At 41.4% G+C, this 17,485-nt stretch overlaps 1 long non-coding RNA gene and 1 other non-coding gene across 2 annotated transcripts in view; both read right to left on the reverse strand.

The window, feature by feature from the left end:
* The window catches only part of LOC121706732, a 51,879-nt gene extending 39,058 nt beyond the window's left edge, over positions 1-12,821 (reverse strand). Inside the window, exon 1 of the long non-coding RNA XR_006031121.1 lies at positions 12,611-12,821. This is a non-coding gene — a long non-coding RNA (uncharacterized LOC121706732). The remainder of the gene's footprint in view (positions 1-12,610) is intronic.
* Positions 12,822-17,126: 4,305 nt separating this feature from the next.
* trnar-ucu lies at positions 17,127-17,215 on the reverse strand. The gene is given in 2 exon segments: positions 17,127-17,162; positions 17,179-17,215. It is a non-coding gene; the product is annotated as a tRNA-Arg (tRNA).
* Between the last annotated feature and the right edge of the window lie 270 nt (positions 17,216-17,485).

Genomic DNA, 17,485 nt, shown 5'->3' on the forward strand with positions numbered 1-17,485 from the left:
GAAGCACTTTATGATTACATGATTAGAATTGGTAATTTATTGTAGGGCTGCATTTGGTAATACAATGGTTTCACAAACTTAATGATATACATGTTGAGACCCACAGATGCCCTGCTAATATGTTTTCTTCTATAATGCAGTGAAAGAGCTCCGCATTACATATAGCCTATTCTCTCTTACCAGTAAAATCTAATAAAGGTGTAGCTTTTAAGATAGCAATGATATTTCATCCAGAGCCTTAGCAAATCTGACTTTAAAGTGAATGCTGCCTGCATGCACACAGAAAGCAATATCTGTGGTCTGGTTTTAAACAGGCAGTCGATGTCTTGGACATTAGATCTCACTCAAGCAAACTACCTTGGAGAATGTCTGATAACCTCCTCAGAGGAGAGGCGAGCTGAAAGACCATCTAATTCAGCAGGGGAGTCAGGCAGAGACACTATGACCGTCATGTCAGCCAAATGATACTACATAACGGGCACACCTCCAGCCTTTTGAGCAATTATGTACATAAAGTTAATAACTGGTCACTGTTAAATTCTTACACCTGGTGGGAATATTGTGGCTCGTATCCACAACGCCGCAGGCTACATGTCTGAAAGGTAGGTTACTACCAGTGATTCTCAGTAGTGACCTCTTTAGTTAGGAAAAGGAGGTCACACAGGACCTCATGCTGCTGGAGTGGGAGCGTATAATAGTTCAAGGTCAGGAAACTGAGTGTTATTCAAATGTTAATAAAGGATCGGACAATGATGCCCTCACCAGGCCAGACTAACTCAAGCACTGCACACCACTTGCAGCTATTTAAAGGCCATTCAACTACTAGAGCTACTAAACAGAATGATTTCTATGAGACGTCGTACTATGAGACGTCGTACCTAGCATTGACATTTCATTCAAGATCATATTCTAGATAGACAGAGTGTGAAGCAGTAGCCTAAATAGACTTTAAGCCTGTAAACTCTCAGACAGAATGTAAACAGGAAGTAATATAGGAATGATTTCTTTCTATATAACACAAGTGTCTGTGAGGGAATCCCTCTGAAAAACAAGTTTCTTTTCAGGCAAGAAACACACCAGTTCTCTTAGAAGAAAGATAATAAATTCCTTAACAGTAGAAAATATGATACTGTTAAGGATAAATTGCAGCATTGTGCACACTGCCATTAATTAGTCTAATTCAAGCACAGAAAATATGTGTAATTAAAGTTATACTGAAAGCAAATTTTAATTGAAAATCATTTGACAGTTTATTGATCATGTCAGTTGTTACTGATAATAATAAAAAAAAAATAGCAAAATCATGTCAGTCCTACATGTCATGGTAGTGTTCAAGTCAAAGTAGCCTACAAGTCCTTCCCATGACTGTACAATCAAGACATTATCTGAAGAAGCTTTCCTCTGTGACAGAATACAAGAATAGGATATATGGAGGGTAAAAAGCTGCCCTGATGACTATAGTCAGTTTAAATAAACAAATCATATAATATATATATATATATATGGAAGTGGAAAAAACAAATACACAAATATTTTCATTTGAGTCATGGTGTTTATCCCCCAGAAACCATAAAAAGGCCTGAATAATGCATACATATACAACAGCAAATGTACCACACATCTTCACACAATTGAGCATGTCAAACATGCAATACAGTATATTCAGAGCACCTCACAGAACAAAGTAATGAGATCTTCTGGGTTTTCGAACGGGTAAGTTCTATCCAGAAGACAGGATGGATACCATGAAGAATACTGGGAAACAAGATGCTTTCACCATTATACCTGAACATGTCTACTAAGTCTTCGACACTAGCACGAGTAATTGACAAGACAAATACTCAGCAATGACCCTTTGTTCTTTGCTAGCTTCCTTCATGCCTATTCAGAATTATGGCTGGGTATAATGTTCCACCACAGCCATCACCACTACCTTTTTGAGCTGTAAATGTCGAACAGTGATCTTGACTGTTGACCATCTCAGAAACTTCTGTCAGATTATGAATGACTGACACTAGATCTCACTCAGTGGTGCAACACTTCCCCTGCCTTCTCAGAACTAGCTCATCCTGAGAGGGGAATTAAAGAATGATATACAAAACAGCATTTTTGTTTTTTTCATGGCTGAGGCTACTTCTCAAATTACACATTATGTGATCCAACACTGACTGTGGAAGGACTGAAAGGATGATCTGAAAAGCAGTCAGTAAGTAATTAGCAGATGCCGATACATTTATCCAAAGCAACACAAACACAAACAAACCTCAAGAGATCTTTTTACACTGTTAACAATGTTGTGCATGTGTAAAGATATTTCAACTCCTGCTCTCTTATCCCAGACTTAGGAAAGTGACTTCAAATAAATTTGAATTAATTCATGGATTTATCACACTTCCAAAAATGTCAGAAAGAATTGTGCCTACAGGAATAGCAAAAAGCTCTACAATGCACTATATCAAGTATCCACACTTCTTTTTAAAGCAGGCTGCTTCCAAAGTCATGACATCCGATGCAGGGTGTTTGAAACTGGATGCAGTGGTGGTTGCGTTAACCTCTGCTTCAGTGAGTCTTTGATCAATGGGGCGCCTATGAAGTTTCTTGTAATGTTGTTCAAATTAAGCATGTGCTCCGATGTGTAGAAGTCTGCTGACAGCGCAAGATGTGAGCATTTTAAAAGTAGTGGTGGCAAACTTGTCATTATGAGGTATGTGCTCGTTATTACTTTCCCATAGAGATGCAGACATTGTGTTATGGCATGGAGTAATGGAGTGGAAAACTGGGTTTGAAATCGGAGTTTAAAGTCTTCATGAAGGGGCTGAAAAAGAGAACCAACTCAGTACCAACAAAAATTAGGTTAAAATGAGACCAAGCTAATGGGCATACGGGTCAATAACAGCAATTACAAGTTTACTTAGCCAGTGATGACGCTCCATAATCTGTGCCCTGTGATGCCAATGATGTCTGTGCACAGCCACACTAAAACACAAGGGAAATGCAGGAAAGTGCCATTGACCCAGTCTAATGGTCTCTTAAAACCAGCATCACCACTCTTAAAGCTTCCCCCGGCTGCATGCTACAGTATGTAATGACATTTTTTATTGCCCATGCTTAAACCACGGTGTTTCACCTTGCAATAAACAAAGCATCTGCCAGGAGAAATACAGCTAACAAAATGCATTGTGAATACTACGATACAGCATACCTCCATTAATAAAATAAATACATATGCATGCCAGTTATAATTTAAGTTAAAGGAGAAATCCACCAAGTTTTCACATAGATCTCCGTTTCTCGAGGTCACAGAGTACTGTCGGTACGAAAAAACCCCGAAAACAATCGGTTTTACCTAGCTCGAGCTGCTACAGCCAGCAGCTAACGCAGCCAGGCAGCTACAGTGCTACACTCTGGGGGCCTGGTGGCTCACCGGATTTCTCCTTTAACTTCAATTATAACTGGCATGTATACTTATTTATTTTATCAGTGGAGGTATGCTGTATAGTAGTATTTCTCCTTTCGAATTTATCCTTTAACATTTAACAAAACACTGGCTCAAAAATTTTATAAAACGTCTGCAATGCACATAGAAAAAAAATATATTGAAAAGTCGTACTATTGTAGTGCATTTCCTCTAACGAACAGATACACAGACATACAAGATCCCCATAAGTGGCAATTACTCTACAAGTCATACTGGTGACCTTTTCAGTGGTGAGGCTGGCCACAAAGTCATCATCAAGAGCATCAGCAATCTGTTCATCAGTGTTAACAAGACTCCAATTCCGTGCATTCAAATTAGCACAAAACAAAGGGCATGGCTTTCATGTTATGTAATCTGTTTAGTATGGGCCAATCGTGATTGAATCACTATAATTGAGTGCTAATCTATAATGTGTTATTGGTGACTCACACAAATATGCACCCAAATAGAATCAGGCACACACACACACACACACACACACACACACACACACACACACATAAACAATGACACACATATACACACACACACACACACACACACACACACACACACACACACACACACACACACAAACAATTACACACAAACACACACACTCAAACAAACAATTACACACAAACTAACACACCAAATTGCTTTTTTACTGGTTTTGGTGGCCGGGTCACCAGAGGGCCAATACATCTTCATAGCATTCCTATAAGGTAAAATACTCACGCTCCGCTGTCCTACTTGTGAAGCCACCATGGCTTTCAATTGGACACGCCACAGAAATGCACAGCTATTTCTGCTGCCTCAGTGCATACTTTGCCACATTATCCCCCTGGAGTTCAAATTGCTCTCTGGTCATCTATTGTCCCCCTCTTTGCTTTTGAGGTTAGTCAGCTATGCCCCCTTTCTTCAACAGAGGCCCAGCCACAGACAAACACTTTAGATGCTGGTTTACTGGAAGCAATTTAATACAAAATGGCATAATCTAAATTATATATAAACCATTATGGCCAACCTAGCAAGAATGTTGAATTTGAGATTAGTGAACATACTCAGGAGAGGACAAGTTTCTCTCTCTTTTTTCCCTACATCTCTGCCTCTCCCTCTCCCTTCCTCTCACAGTTTTTCCCCGTCTCTCTCCCTCTCTCTCTCCCCCCGTCTCTCTGTCTCTCTCTGTCTCTCTCTCTCTCTCTCTCTGTCTCTCTCTCTCTCTCTCTCTCTCTCTCTCTCTGGGGTATAGGCAGCAGCCAGCAATGCTGTTACTGCACGAATTCAACCGAGGCCACATCCATCACGGCGCACGCTGAAGGAGGGGGTATAATGGAGAGGTTGGCCTGCCGATGGCCCCTGTTTGTGACTGAGGCAAATGCCAAGTCCGCTCTCTGTGCTTCACGCCGCACCATTCTAATTCTGTTATTACTGTCACGCCACGATTAATCACGAAGCACAGTGGAGAACAAGGCCGACACACACACACACACACACACAAAGAGGAGAGAGAGCTTTCTTAATTAGACTTAGCGCAACACACCAACCGACGCAGCCTCCATCAAGACACGGGAAAGAGGCATGAACGTGACTGAACATGCTTTAGGTCACGCTGGTACAAATATGAATAAATGGCACTCAGGTTTCCTGAAATGTCTGCGAGGTGCAAAAAAAAATATTGCAGTGAGCGGAAGCAATCAGAAATGTAGAAACTCCAGGTTTCTTTTTTTTTTTTTTTTTTTTTTACAAATATGACAGGGAGACAATCAGAACCTCGAGATGGATGACGAGACACTTGACTTCACACAGTCAACAGGCCGAAGACACGGAGAGAGACGGCGAGATGCAACATTACCTGGAGGGGTCACGCTGTCGGCCAGTGGCTGCCGCTAAAATAATGACTCCGCGGCGTAATCACCCCCAGATTGGAATTATGTAAATGTGGGAACGCATGCAGATGAGCGGGCGCGCGCCACTTTGGGGACACATGGCTCAAAGTCCCACGGCCATCCATCAGGGACCAGGCTTTAAAAGACTTTCAGATGGTACAAACAAATGCCGCCATGACCCACGCCAAAACAAGAGTCTCCTCTGAGCTGCTAGTTATGTGTATTTGGGTTTATTTGTTATTACCCCGGGAGGTCTCACTAAGCCTGCTGTTTCGTCTTTCTAATCATAGTTTTCTCTTCCCTGTTTTTTCTCATCAGAGCTAATCACTCCATAGTGCTTGTCTAGCCAAATAATTGAGGCAATGACTGTCAATACTTCTCAACTCCAATCATTTGTACATTTACTTATTTTTATTTATACTTTCGACTGGAGTTAATTGCGCGGATGAACTCCAATATAGTACTCGGGGTGCTGCATACCTAAGATAGAGTTTCTCTAGTCGTTTCTTGCCTTTGAAAGTTCATGATTACAAAGCACAGCTTCTTGCTTCCTTTATTGCTGCAGTAAAGCATCCAAAATTACCATTGCAGGTTTTTCTCCGACATAGACTGGGGAATCAAAGTGGCACACTGAGCACCTCAAATAGGCAGCACGAAAATAATGCACAAACTGTCAAATGTCAAACTATTGTACATCACAAATTTATAATTTTGAGACACACAGATTATATTGAAAATGTAGTGCATAACAGTCAATACCAAGATGCCAAAACTTACACCGACACAAATCTTTCCAACTAACTGAACTGCAATCAAATATTCCTCCTCACTTGATCAACTTTTAAACCACAAAACAAAACTCCAAAAAATGCCACAATCCTCTCAATGCTTCCTTCTCATGCGTTCCTCTCAGTCTCCAATGACTGATGTCTTTCCGCCAGGGAATGCTAAATATCCCCTGTGTTGTCACCTTCATGACTCTTATTTATTTGTCTGCTTTATTGTAATGGCTTGCGGAACGACGCATCGTTCAGGTAGATGGGTCGTAACTCACCTCGGCCTGGCCATCCATCTGGCCAAATTTGACTTCCTGTATAGCTCACAACTGTTACTGTCATATTAAAGCACTGCATTATCAAAATCAATGGCAATTTAACGGCACGCCAGTTAGGCCAGTGACTGGAGCCAGTTAAGGGGAAGAGGCATGGGATGTCCAGTGTGGAGGTAGAACAGGTGGATGAAAAGCCCCATGGCGTAAGGCTGGTCACAGATATACCATTGCTAACTGAAGCCGATGGCTGATGTTTGTTTTGAAATGATGAACTGATATTAAGCTATTACTACAAAGTAACACTACCTACACGAAAATGTGGCAAGTAGAGTATTAAAGACAGTAATCCCTCATTTAAATGATGGGAAAAGTGCACTCAAAGTCACTCTTGCTCATGGTATAAAATGTCCCTTGATTTAGAGCAAAATCGGTATTGTCTTGTTATTAAATTAGCTTTAGATAAACTTTAGACTTTGCACTTTACCCATTAAATCAGGGTCCATCGAGTGTTTAAAATTATTATACTTTAACATTATTAATTGATCCTTGCATGCCATTTGAATTACAAAATCAGTTGGAATATGGGCTGATTAGTCAATTCATGTTCAGTCAACAATACTGTGTTTTCAAAGTCACTCTTTGAAAGACTGTGGACTTACAGTGCTCAGGGTGACAATAGAAAAATCAGGCGACGAAAAAGACTTCCACAATTCACATCACTACTGCCATCACTTATAACTACTACAAGAGCACATGTTTGTTTTCCTCCTTCCATCTTCATCTTTCTATGCCTAGACACACACACACACACACACACACTTCACCAACCACCACTCGCTCTCACTACCAGAAGACAAAGCAGCATCTGTAGCCTCCAGTCCTTGCACAACACAAGCCTTTCTCTTCTCCATCTTTCATCAAGCACCAAACGCCTCCTCCTCAAGTGCATCCTACAGTGCTGAGGGGTTGGGATGCACGCGCTCAGACAGCATCTCCGACCTGCCACCTTTTCCCGCACGGCGGCAGCGGCTGCAGCAGCATCTGCTGCCTCCATGTCGCCGCGTACAACACCCTTTTCTTCCACAGCGCTGACTGTCATCCATCACCACCAACGCGTCCTCCACCCCACCCCCCCCCCCCTCCCCCCCCCCCCCCCTCAGCCCTGCCCCACTCCCCCATCCAGTGCTCCCCGGGCCAAGGGATGGGGAAATAATGACACCTGACAACATCCCGGGGTCACGCCCGAGTCGTGCCTCCATCAGCGTGGGCCGACCGACAGTCTCCCCAGGGTTGTGCCGGGGGGAGGTGAGGATGTTGACGCGCCCGAAGAAAAGGCCACCTTCGCCGGGCGGCACTTACCAAGACCCGGCCCTGAACCCCCTTCACATCATGAGTAGGGTGGGGGGCTCAGGATGCTCAACCTAGTGTCCTAGAGCTTCATGGTGCATTAAAAAGACTCTGCTGCACACACACACACACATATATGTACAGACATACTCACACACGCAGTCAGATGAGTTAGGCTGCTGTCATTATGCAAACGAGAGCAAGGGCTGCCGTGGGGCATGTTATGGTTTCCCCCTGGTGACACCTGACCCTTGTTGACCCTCCGAAAGGTCCTTGAAAGTGAAACCTGAACTCAAGGCTACTTTTAGACAGAAAACATGTTGACAAAACACACAGGTGAGAGGTCTAATATTTTAGGAGCTGTCTGTCAAAGAAAACAGTCCTTCAGTCTGTTGGCATCCAGACAAAAGCATCCCCAGAAGTAAGCATATTACTGATGTATTACTGTGACTAATATAAAGTCCTTCAAAGATCTAAGAGTTTCAGCTCATACTGACAAGGGGATGAGAAAGCATATAAACTGAGAAAAAGGTACATATGGTACACACATTTTTTTTCTAGATGTTTCTCTAACCGAAAGGTGCATTAATCATCAAATTAAATGGAGGAAACACCTGACGTATATCAGACATAAGACTAGGAAATCGGAAATGAAGGCACCAGTCACATCAATAATACTCATTAAAAGTAATCTTCATTTCAGTGTACGGTTGGATTCGGATGCATATTTCATGATAAATCAATTACTGCACTGAAAAACACACACATGCACACTGCCCACACACACAGAGTATTTTTCTCCCTCTCTCACAAACAGAAATACACTCATATGCACACACACACACACACACACACACAGGACATACTGCGGAGGGTGATGCAGCAGTAGGGTAATCACACTGAATAGGGAAGGACAAGAGAGGACACATTTTCGTCAGACTGCAATCCCCCCCCCCCCCCCCCAAATTCCCCTTGCAGTCCTGATGTAAGTGATTGCAAATTCAATATCATGACTCTCTGTACCTGGGCATATGCATGGGTTTGTGCTTGAGTTTGTGTGCATAGATACATATCAATTTGTGTGAATACAAATGTCTGTGCACTACTGTCTCTGAGCATGTACTGTATATATGCACACACATAACCCTATGTTTGTCTGTGTGTCTGTCTGTCTGTCTGTCAGTAGCCTATGTGTGTGTGTGTGTGTGTGTGTGTGTGTGTGTGTGTGTGTGTCTGTATCTGTATCCGCACATACATGCATGTTTGTGTACGAGTGTGTGTGTGAGTGAGTGAGTGAGTGTGTGCACGCTCGTGTGCTCAGGCAAACCATCGGACCCAGGCATCGATGGCGGCGGCGGTGGCAGCGAGTGAATTAATATTCGGCGCGTAAACAGAGGCGCGTCGCAAGGAGATTTATCTGTGCAGCAGTGGGCGCGGGGAGATGCGGGGAGGCAGCTGAACCCTGAACGACCCCGAGAAGCTGTCACGCAGACAGATATGCTTATTATGCAAATGTGAAGAGTGAGCCATTGATCGCAGCCTGTAGAGTCCCATTACCACTCCCAGCTGGGACCGTGGACGTGTGTGTGTGTGTGTGTGTGTGTGTGTGTCCTGAAAGTGTATCTGTGTGTGTGTGTGTGTGTGTGTAGGTGGGTGGGTGTGTGTATCGTGGCTGTTTGTGTGTGCGCGTTCGGTGTCTGCCTGATCTTTAGACCGATGGTATGGTAAGTATCGCAGATCATTTAGAAATGTACATCAAATCTTTCTTCTAAATAGCCTCAAGACTAGAAATACAAACAGACCACATCAGATGATGGTGCCAATGATGATAGGAGATGAAGATGATGATGACAGTTGTGGTGATGAGGCCAATAAATGCAACCATAACGACACTAACAATAATATGACTGTATATTCACAAATACTATTTACAAATTTGAGCATGATTACAAGTACTATTTTCATAGTCATTATTTTAAGGCTTAAGTGAAGGAAGAATTTCCTAAATGCTGCTCTTTTAGTCGCAAACACAACTGCTGAACTTGCCTAGCCTGAATTTCGAGTAGTAAGGCTTCCACCTCGTTAAGAGCAATTTGTAAGAATATAACAATGAATGTACTGTACGACGACAGAACAAATGACCACTAACAATGCGCTAGTAAACTGATGGTTTTGGTCAGAGGGGGCAGAGGCAAAGCAATACCATGGTGGTTACCAGATCAATTGTACCCACCTTCTTTTGAAAAATTGAACTGAACTCTGTAGTTGCTCTGGCTCGCAATCCTTGGGGAAACATATCTCAGAATTGCACAAAATATGATCATCCATCACAGGCATCAATGTACAATTGGATATTGGACCTGTGTCAGTTACTTTCTATGCAGCCGTGTACTGAAACTCTGACAAAAGACAAAACAATCAGTCACATATCGAACTTACAAGCAGCTCTCATAAATGCTATGGAAAAGTTAATTCTCAGAATATTTAGATGAATATTCATAAATGACCTGACCTAGCCTTTCCGTATTGCTCACATGGATATTTATGGAACATATATTATGCGTTACCAAATGAAGAGAGACATAACAGATTTTTTTTTTTGTTTTGTTTAGCCTACTTTTTGCTTTTTTGCTTTAAGTGACACTACTTTCACCTGAAATTTCACCACCTAACTCTGAGTGGAAGCAGGTAATAAAAACAAGAAATAATTAAAATAACTATTGATATTTTTGTCCCCAAACTGCTATAAGTGACAACGGTCATGACCTTTGAACTCAATGATTGTTGTGATCTCACTTTCTGGGTGTCATGCAGGGGTCAATCAACACTGACACTGGTATCTGTTTTGTGTGATTGTGTACATGCGCGTGTGTGTGTGTGTGTGTGTGTGTGTGTGTGTTAGAGAGAGAGAGAGTCGGGGGTGGACAGAGGGCCCCAAATGACTATGCTAAAATGGCACCCTGTTCCCTCTTCTTCCAGCCAACACTTCCACATCATTACTAACACAGAATCTTCTGCCATCAGAGGAGAACACAGTTCAGACAAGTGCAATACGGTAAGTATTTTGATTGAAATATACTTATCTGAGCAAATACATGTAAAACATATTCTATTGATTCAATATTAAACAATGTTATCTGTAGAGATTTTTTGGATGTGTAGTTACAAGAGGGTGCTTCCAAAGTTTTCAAAAAACTTGGGTGCCAGAGAAACAGATATTGGCAATGAACTGCACTGTTTGCTGAGGATTGCTTTTATTTCACCAGTTCAGTGAAATACAAAATCTACATTGTATTTGAGTTTCTTCAGTATTTGAGTTTCTTCACCATTACAGTAGGCTGTAGCCTACACATGTTTTGAAAAGCAGATAAGATATTTTAAATTGATTAAATCTTAGCCTTTTAAAACAATTAAATTTAACTGAGGAAGTTTGTCACCACCGATTAATTTGGCATATTTGAATAGCGATGTTATTATTCATAAGATGTTTAGAGTTCAAACAAGGCAAGCGAGAAAGAAGTGGTTTGTCGTCACGATGTGAATCACCCTGAATGTATAACGGATGAAAGAGGTTTGTAACGTTCCATCTGTTTATGCGGTTAAATTTAGATTAACTAATTACACTTCGTTGGGACAGGGATTGTCCATTATTTCTGAGAGAACAACTTTGTTCAAATTTTAAATGCGACGTAGCCTAACGTCAAGATCAAACGTTTTAGAACGCCTGTATAGCCTGCATGTACTCCATATAGCCTACACAGTCGAAAGACCGTTTCAGTTCGTGGTAATGAAGGATGCGGTGCAGTGCATCTCCTGTTCGCAGGAGTCAGACTCCATCATTCATACTCATTGCAATATCAAGCATCAAGTTTCTAAATGCTATCCTAACTTTTTGAAAAACGTTCAGTTTCCTTGAAGTGGTCCCTCTAAATCTCTAAATATTACGACCGTCTTTGCGGAGAAGTAACTGATTTGAAAAACTTGAAAACTTGTTTGATGAGTTCATCTGTGGTGGAGTTGAGGTGAGAGGTTCCGGATGTTAAGGATTCAATTTCCGATATCAATTACAATCCCTGGGACAGTTTCACCCATTATACGAGCTGTGAACATAATATTGTGCAGACAAACATCACTTAAACGGGACACCTCCGTTACATTTGATCACACTTCAAGGCTTATCCAAAAAATTATGTTTAACTGTAATTTACAGGTCTAAAATTGTATGTGGCGTCAGTACCCCTCGTTCGTGGATCAGTGTGTCGTTATGTTATGACTATAGGCTACAATTAGGCTAAACAGTCTGAAAAACAGGTTGTTGCAAGCACTGCACATGATTCGTCGTTGTACAGGTAAATTATTTGACATTGGGGTGAGAAGTTTTACGGGAACGACTCACTAGGCAAATGTTGGGAAACAGGGCCACCGAATTCATGTCCCTCACGGTTATTTCCGAAAAGGGAATCATTCAGGAGCGCTATTAAGGATTGGCTTTACTGTTGCATCAGAGCGGCAACAGCTTAAAAATAGACCAGTGTGTGATAAATGTCCAGCATTTTGGGATGGGTTTGAGGGGAGGAATAAACTAATAAAACGCTAGGCCTATTTGGGACGCAATATGCTTTTAAAACAGAGCGTCGGGCCGACTGAACTGACACATTAGCCTATCCATCTTCTACAACGTGTCTTTTATATTGTATTTCGAAGTATTTCAACAAGAGCAACAACAAGACGGGACACAACAGAGAGCAGCGTTTAGAAATTGTGAAATAGTATAAGAAACATAAGAGGGTGAAAGAGGAGAAGAGAGACGAACTCTCAGGACGGCATCAGTCCCAGTCATTAATCAGAGCTCAGGATCAGGCCTACCTTCAGCCTTCTGAGAGATGTGAGGGGCGATCATTTCTTCCCCTGCTCCTTACCCCACCTTCACCTCTTCATCAAAGTTTGGCTTCTACTGCTCCTCTGGGTCCCTTTGCGCTCTCAAAACTGATTTGGAGGACAGGTGAATCACAAATGCTGCCCGATATTCCGCACCATGTGAAGACAAGTCCTCATTTCCGAACGCTAAAGGTATAGAATTCTGTGAAATGCAACAATGCATTTCATCCACCATCATCCATGCATATCATCCACCATCATAAATAAAACGTAATTGATAACAATGGACTTACATTCTCAGGCAATATTCTATGACATCGAACATAACCAAGTCACCTAATCTAGGCTAAAAGAATGCATGAACTCCCCTAAAATATTAATTTATTTTAACTACGGTTTAATTATTTTTAAAAGACTACTTCTGTGCCCACCAAGAAAAGACAACATATTAGTTAATGCAGGCTAAATATGTGTCCTTTACAGCCACTCGCACTTGATGCAAACATCTGATTTCAAAGAGCGAGTGATCTTCTTGGTGCAATAGTGAATTCTAAAAAGTGAATAAGTATACATGTGGCACTTCTAGTGTAGTGAAACAGCTCAGTTAGAAATAATGAAATGGACCCGGTCCCTCAGATTCGTCAGTAGGCCTATTATGTTAAAGCCAACATTTCAGTTTAGTCATTTTCAGATATTTTTTTTTTTGAGCATTTGACATGGTAGGCCTATGTTATAATATCCAGAAAATGCACATTGTTGTAAGGTAACAGGGCCCTATGTGTTGCCTGTCGTGTGCAAAAATATTTTCGAGGTCGGTGGCACTCTTTTAAGGCACTACACGGTAAATCATCAGGCCCTAATAATTTACACCCCTTGAAGGGTTCAGATGATAAGAGTGCGGTGTCTGCCTTCAAACCACTGGGATCTGGTGAAAAACAGATGTTAATGCAGTGCTGTAATAGTTCTTTACCAGCGACAGTAGGCTAAATATCATTATGCTGTTTATGCTGATGTGAGCAGAGAGGTTTCTTTATTCCCTGGATTCTTGGGACTTGGTAGCCTTTGCAACTGTTAATAAAAGGGGGTTAGTTTTCAAGACATTAGAATTAAGGGGCATTTATGTTCCAACAATCACATTTTAAATGTGCTTTGATTGCTACGTTCTGCATGTGCCAACGCATTTGATTTTATGCTCAGCACGACTTTACTGAAAATTGTCCCACCCCAGTAGGCTACACTTTAGTCAAAACACTGACATAAGCTATCGTTGTATTTAGGAGACACTAGATGCCTCGGTGCGTCATTAAATGTTATTGAAGCCTAGTGTTGCACCAGACTGTTTGAGGTTGTCCTGACAAGTGGCCAAACGTCCGCCTGTGAACAACTCATATTGGGACAAGTCAAAATCATTTTAGATCGCCAAAACACAAAAAATAATTGTTTAACTATTTTACTGGAGGTTATCAATTTGATCTGATCATAAGCACACCTAATTTTTCCGAAAATCTCTAGAATGTCAGAATTTTCTGTTAAAGTAGCCTATGCTATAAATATTGTTCTACCTTGACTAAAAATCTCATCTAGAAGTAGTATACAATCTTAAGAATAATCTCATGATATCGGAGTAAGTCGCGCAAGTGGAAGTTTTCTCGTTGAAAGTGCCAGGACGTCCAGTGCAGTGTCGTGAGTATCTGCGTGCTCTCGAGTTCAACTTTAACCTTTCGACCCCTGACTCGCCTCGAGACAATACTGACCGGGTCATACTTGAGCACTGGCTCGGCATTCATTTGCGTACAATTTTGGAGTTCCACTGCTCATGGTTACTTTCACCAGCCAGGAGAGCAAGTGAATATAGGCTACAGTTTACTGTTGTATCGACACCTACGTTGCCTTCATCAATATGCCAGAATAGCCTACTTTAGCCTATAGAATCGCTGACGTTATGACAAAGTGAGTAGCCTATAGTTTTGATAAGCTATCTTTGCTATGCTGGGCCAACTTTGCTACATCTTTCAATCACCATGAAAATATTATCATCATTAAACAATACTCTTATTAATAAACAATTATTATTATTATTATTGTTATTATTATTTTTATTATTATTACTATTATCATCGTCATTATTACTATTTTTAACAATGTGCATTATGTTCTTAATCATGTATGTATCATGTTCGTAACCATTGACTGCTCCTGGCCATTGTAAATCTTTTTGTATAACAGTCCGGTTCGCTATTTACAGAAGCATCCTTGGTTCGGCTTCAACACAATCGATGTAAGCCAGAGGAAGAAGAATTGTGACAACCCTGCGACATTAGGACCATTGATCGCATCTATGCACTTTTTATTTATCGCTTAAGGAGGACACTCAATAAACTTGTGAATATCAGTCATTTTAATTCAATCATCTTCGAGCGAACGACTCCCTTGTGTCTTAGGTTTTCACGTAAATAGGCGCATTTTAATATCATAGCGCATTTAAAGTCATGCCATCCAGACTGTTCTCCATCTACACTAATTCAGAAACTAGCAGAAATGTAAGTTTCGTGTCTAACCACCAACTACAGAGATCTTAAGAGGTTAGAGCTGCTGCTAACTACAATGCCGTCCATGCTGCCTTTGTCAGCTGAATCGAACACAAGCTGATGCTGTAAGTCTTCACCCCGCTGCGAGTTGAAATATTGCATGCTAACATGACAAATACCGCAGGCCAGTACGTCCCTCGAGTTTAGATCACCATGCGACGCACAAAGGGTCAGTGTGGTACACCGCACATTTGTGAATGGGTCGCGTGCTCCCAACAAAGAAAACGTTAATATTGCCTAATAAAAGCATAAATATTATTCCTTCATGTTAGTTTAAAATTAATTAGTGGTGGGGTGAACGAAGAACTTCGATTCATTTTTAGCAGCGTTTTGCGTATAGGCCTAGGTGGTTCCACTATTTTCAGTCCATGTACCCGTAGATCGGGTGGAACAAACAAAATGCAGCTCAATAGGTTTTGTACACAAAGGCCCTTGACAAAGTTATTGCGCCCCCCCCCCCCCCCCCCCCTCCCACCCCCCTCCCACCCCTTACACACACACGCGCGCACGACCACCACCACTCTTCATTCAGCCATAAGGTTCAAGCAGCCGTTTCTGTTCATTGCACTATTATGGAGGCATAGTGACTGTAGCTGCCACCTTCATGGGATAACAAACATCGTTCAAATATATAATCAGGTAATGGGTCTATAATTTAATTTAACAAAATACCACGTCCATAATGTGAGTTTGTGCTGATTACCTAACGTGGTGTATAAAAGAGCTTGTAATTGCCCATGCTCCCTATCCTTACGATAATGAAAAAGTGAATACCCTTAGCTAATCAATTAGATAAAAATCCATAGGCCTTTACAGACATTTGTCTATTATTTCAGATGGGTAATAGCCTGCGTTTGTAAGTAGGCTACTCAGCTACCCTCATTTAAAATAAAAAAACACAAGTAGGCCTAGCTTATTTTTTTTTACAAGACAACTGGATTCTCTACGACAATTCCCATGATGTAGCCTTCAACGTTATTTGGAGACATTTTCTCTTTAGGTTATATCACTTTTTTGTTCTCTCTCTCTGCGACCTCTGTGCTATCTTTCTGTCTGTGTTCTATTCCAGTATATAACTTTGGATAATATGTTCTCGAAGAAAGTTGTGATATTTCACGGTTACTTGGGCAGCTGCTTGCTCAATAATAATAAATAATATGGCAACTAATGGTATGGGTGCAGAACAAATACGTATTTGTTGACTGACAGGTGTTCTGTAAATGTTATGTTTTGTGCAATGTCTCAGACTCATTTTAATCCACATAAACGGGGTTGTATTTGACATATTTGGTCATTAAATCATCATCATGGCAAAGAGTGGTCGACAGCAGTTTGCAGAGGTCCTTCCCACAGACCAAAATAAAAGCCCGTGCGCGGTCACGTCACGCAGTGAGGTAAAGAGACTGGAGCGAGCACGTAGCCTACAGGCAAGTAGCAAGGAGTACAGGCAACATCGCACTAACCTTCTATGGAGTCGACTGGCGTGTACTTATAGCCTAATCCTGTAATAAACCAAGAGTGCCAGTCCACCAGCTCTAAATAAACTTTAAGTAGCCTACTTTTCATCGTCCACATATAAGTTTAATGCCGTGAAGTTAGAAACTTTACGTTAGTGTATCAGTTCAACATGGGCTTTTCTATGATCCAAACAAATATCTAAAGCAAATCATGAGTGTGTGTAATTGATTTGTCTGTTGTAGCTGGACTCGGAATCACGTCTCACAACGTGAATTGTAACTGTGTTAAGTATTGTTTGTATTTAAACCTCAAGCATTACGACTCTTTACAGTGAAAACCCCGTGTATATGGAACCCACCGGACACGTCATCAGCGCCCTTGCATGTCACGAAACTTTTCTTTTCCATCTTCTTGATGGTACACGTTTCATGAACTTTTTTCAGTTTTAAGGTCAAAAGCGACTCCGGTGGGACTCGAACCCACAACCTTTGAATCACTACTGTAATTTCATAGAAGTCCAATGCGCTATCCATTGCGCCACGGAGCCGGCCACAACCTCGTCCTCGTCCCCGCCCCCGAGAGTATTGGTCTTCCTAAAGTGAAGAAAGTTTACGCTGAAGTTCTCAGTGCAAAATAATTCTCCATTCACAGACCCTACAGAGAATACATATAACACAGAGCATATGTGTTTCAGGCAGCAATCCCTCTTTTATATAACGGGTAGGCTACTTTATAACACATCTACACAGGCTCACATCAGGCAGAAAGAATAGCTATCTGAGCATTCCAAAAAGACGTGAATTTTATGTCTAGAACA

This window comes from Alosa sapidissima, chromosome 4, assembly GCF_018492685.1.
Source record: "Alosa sapidissima isolate fAloSap1 chromosome 4, fAloSap1.pri, whole genome shotgun sequence".
Taxonomy (NCBI): Eukaryota; Metazoa; Chordata; class Actinopteri; order Clupeiformes; family Clupeidae; genus Alosa; species Alosa sapidissima.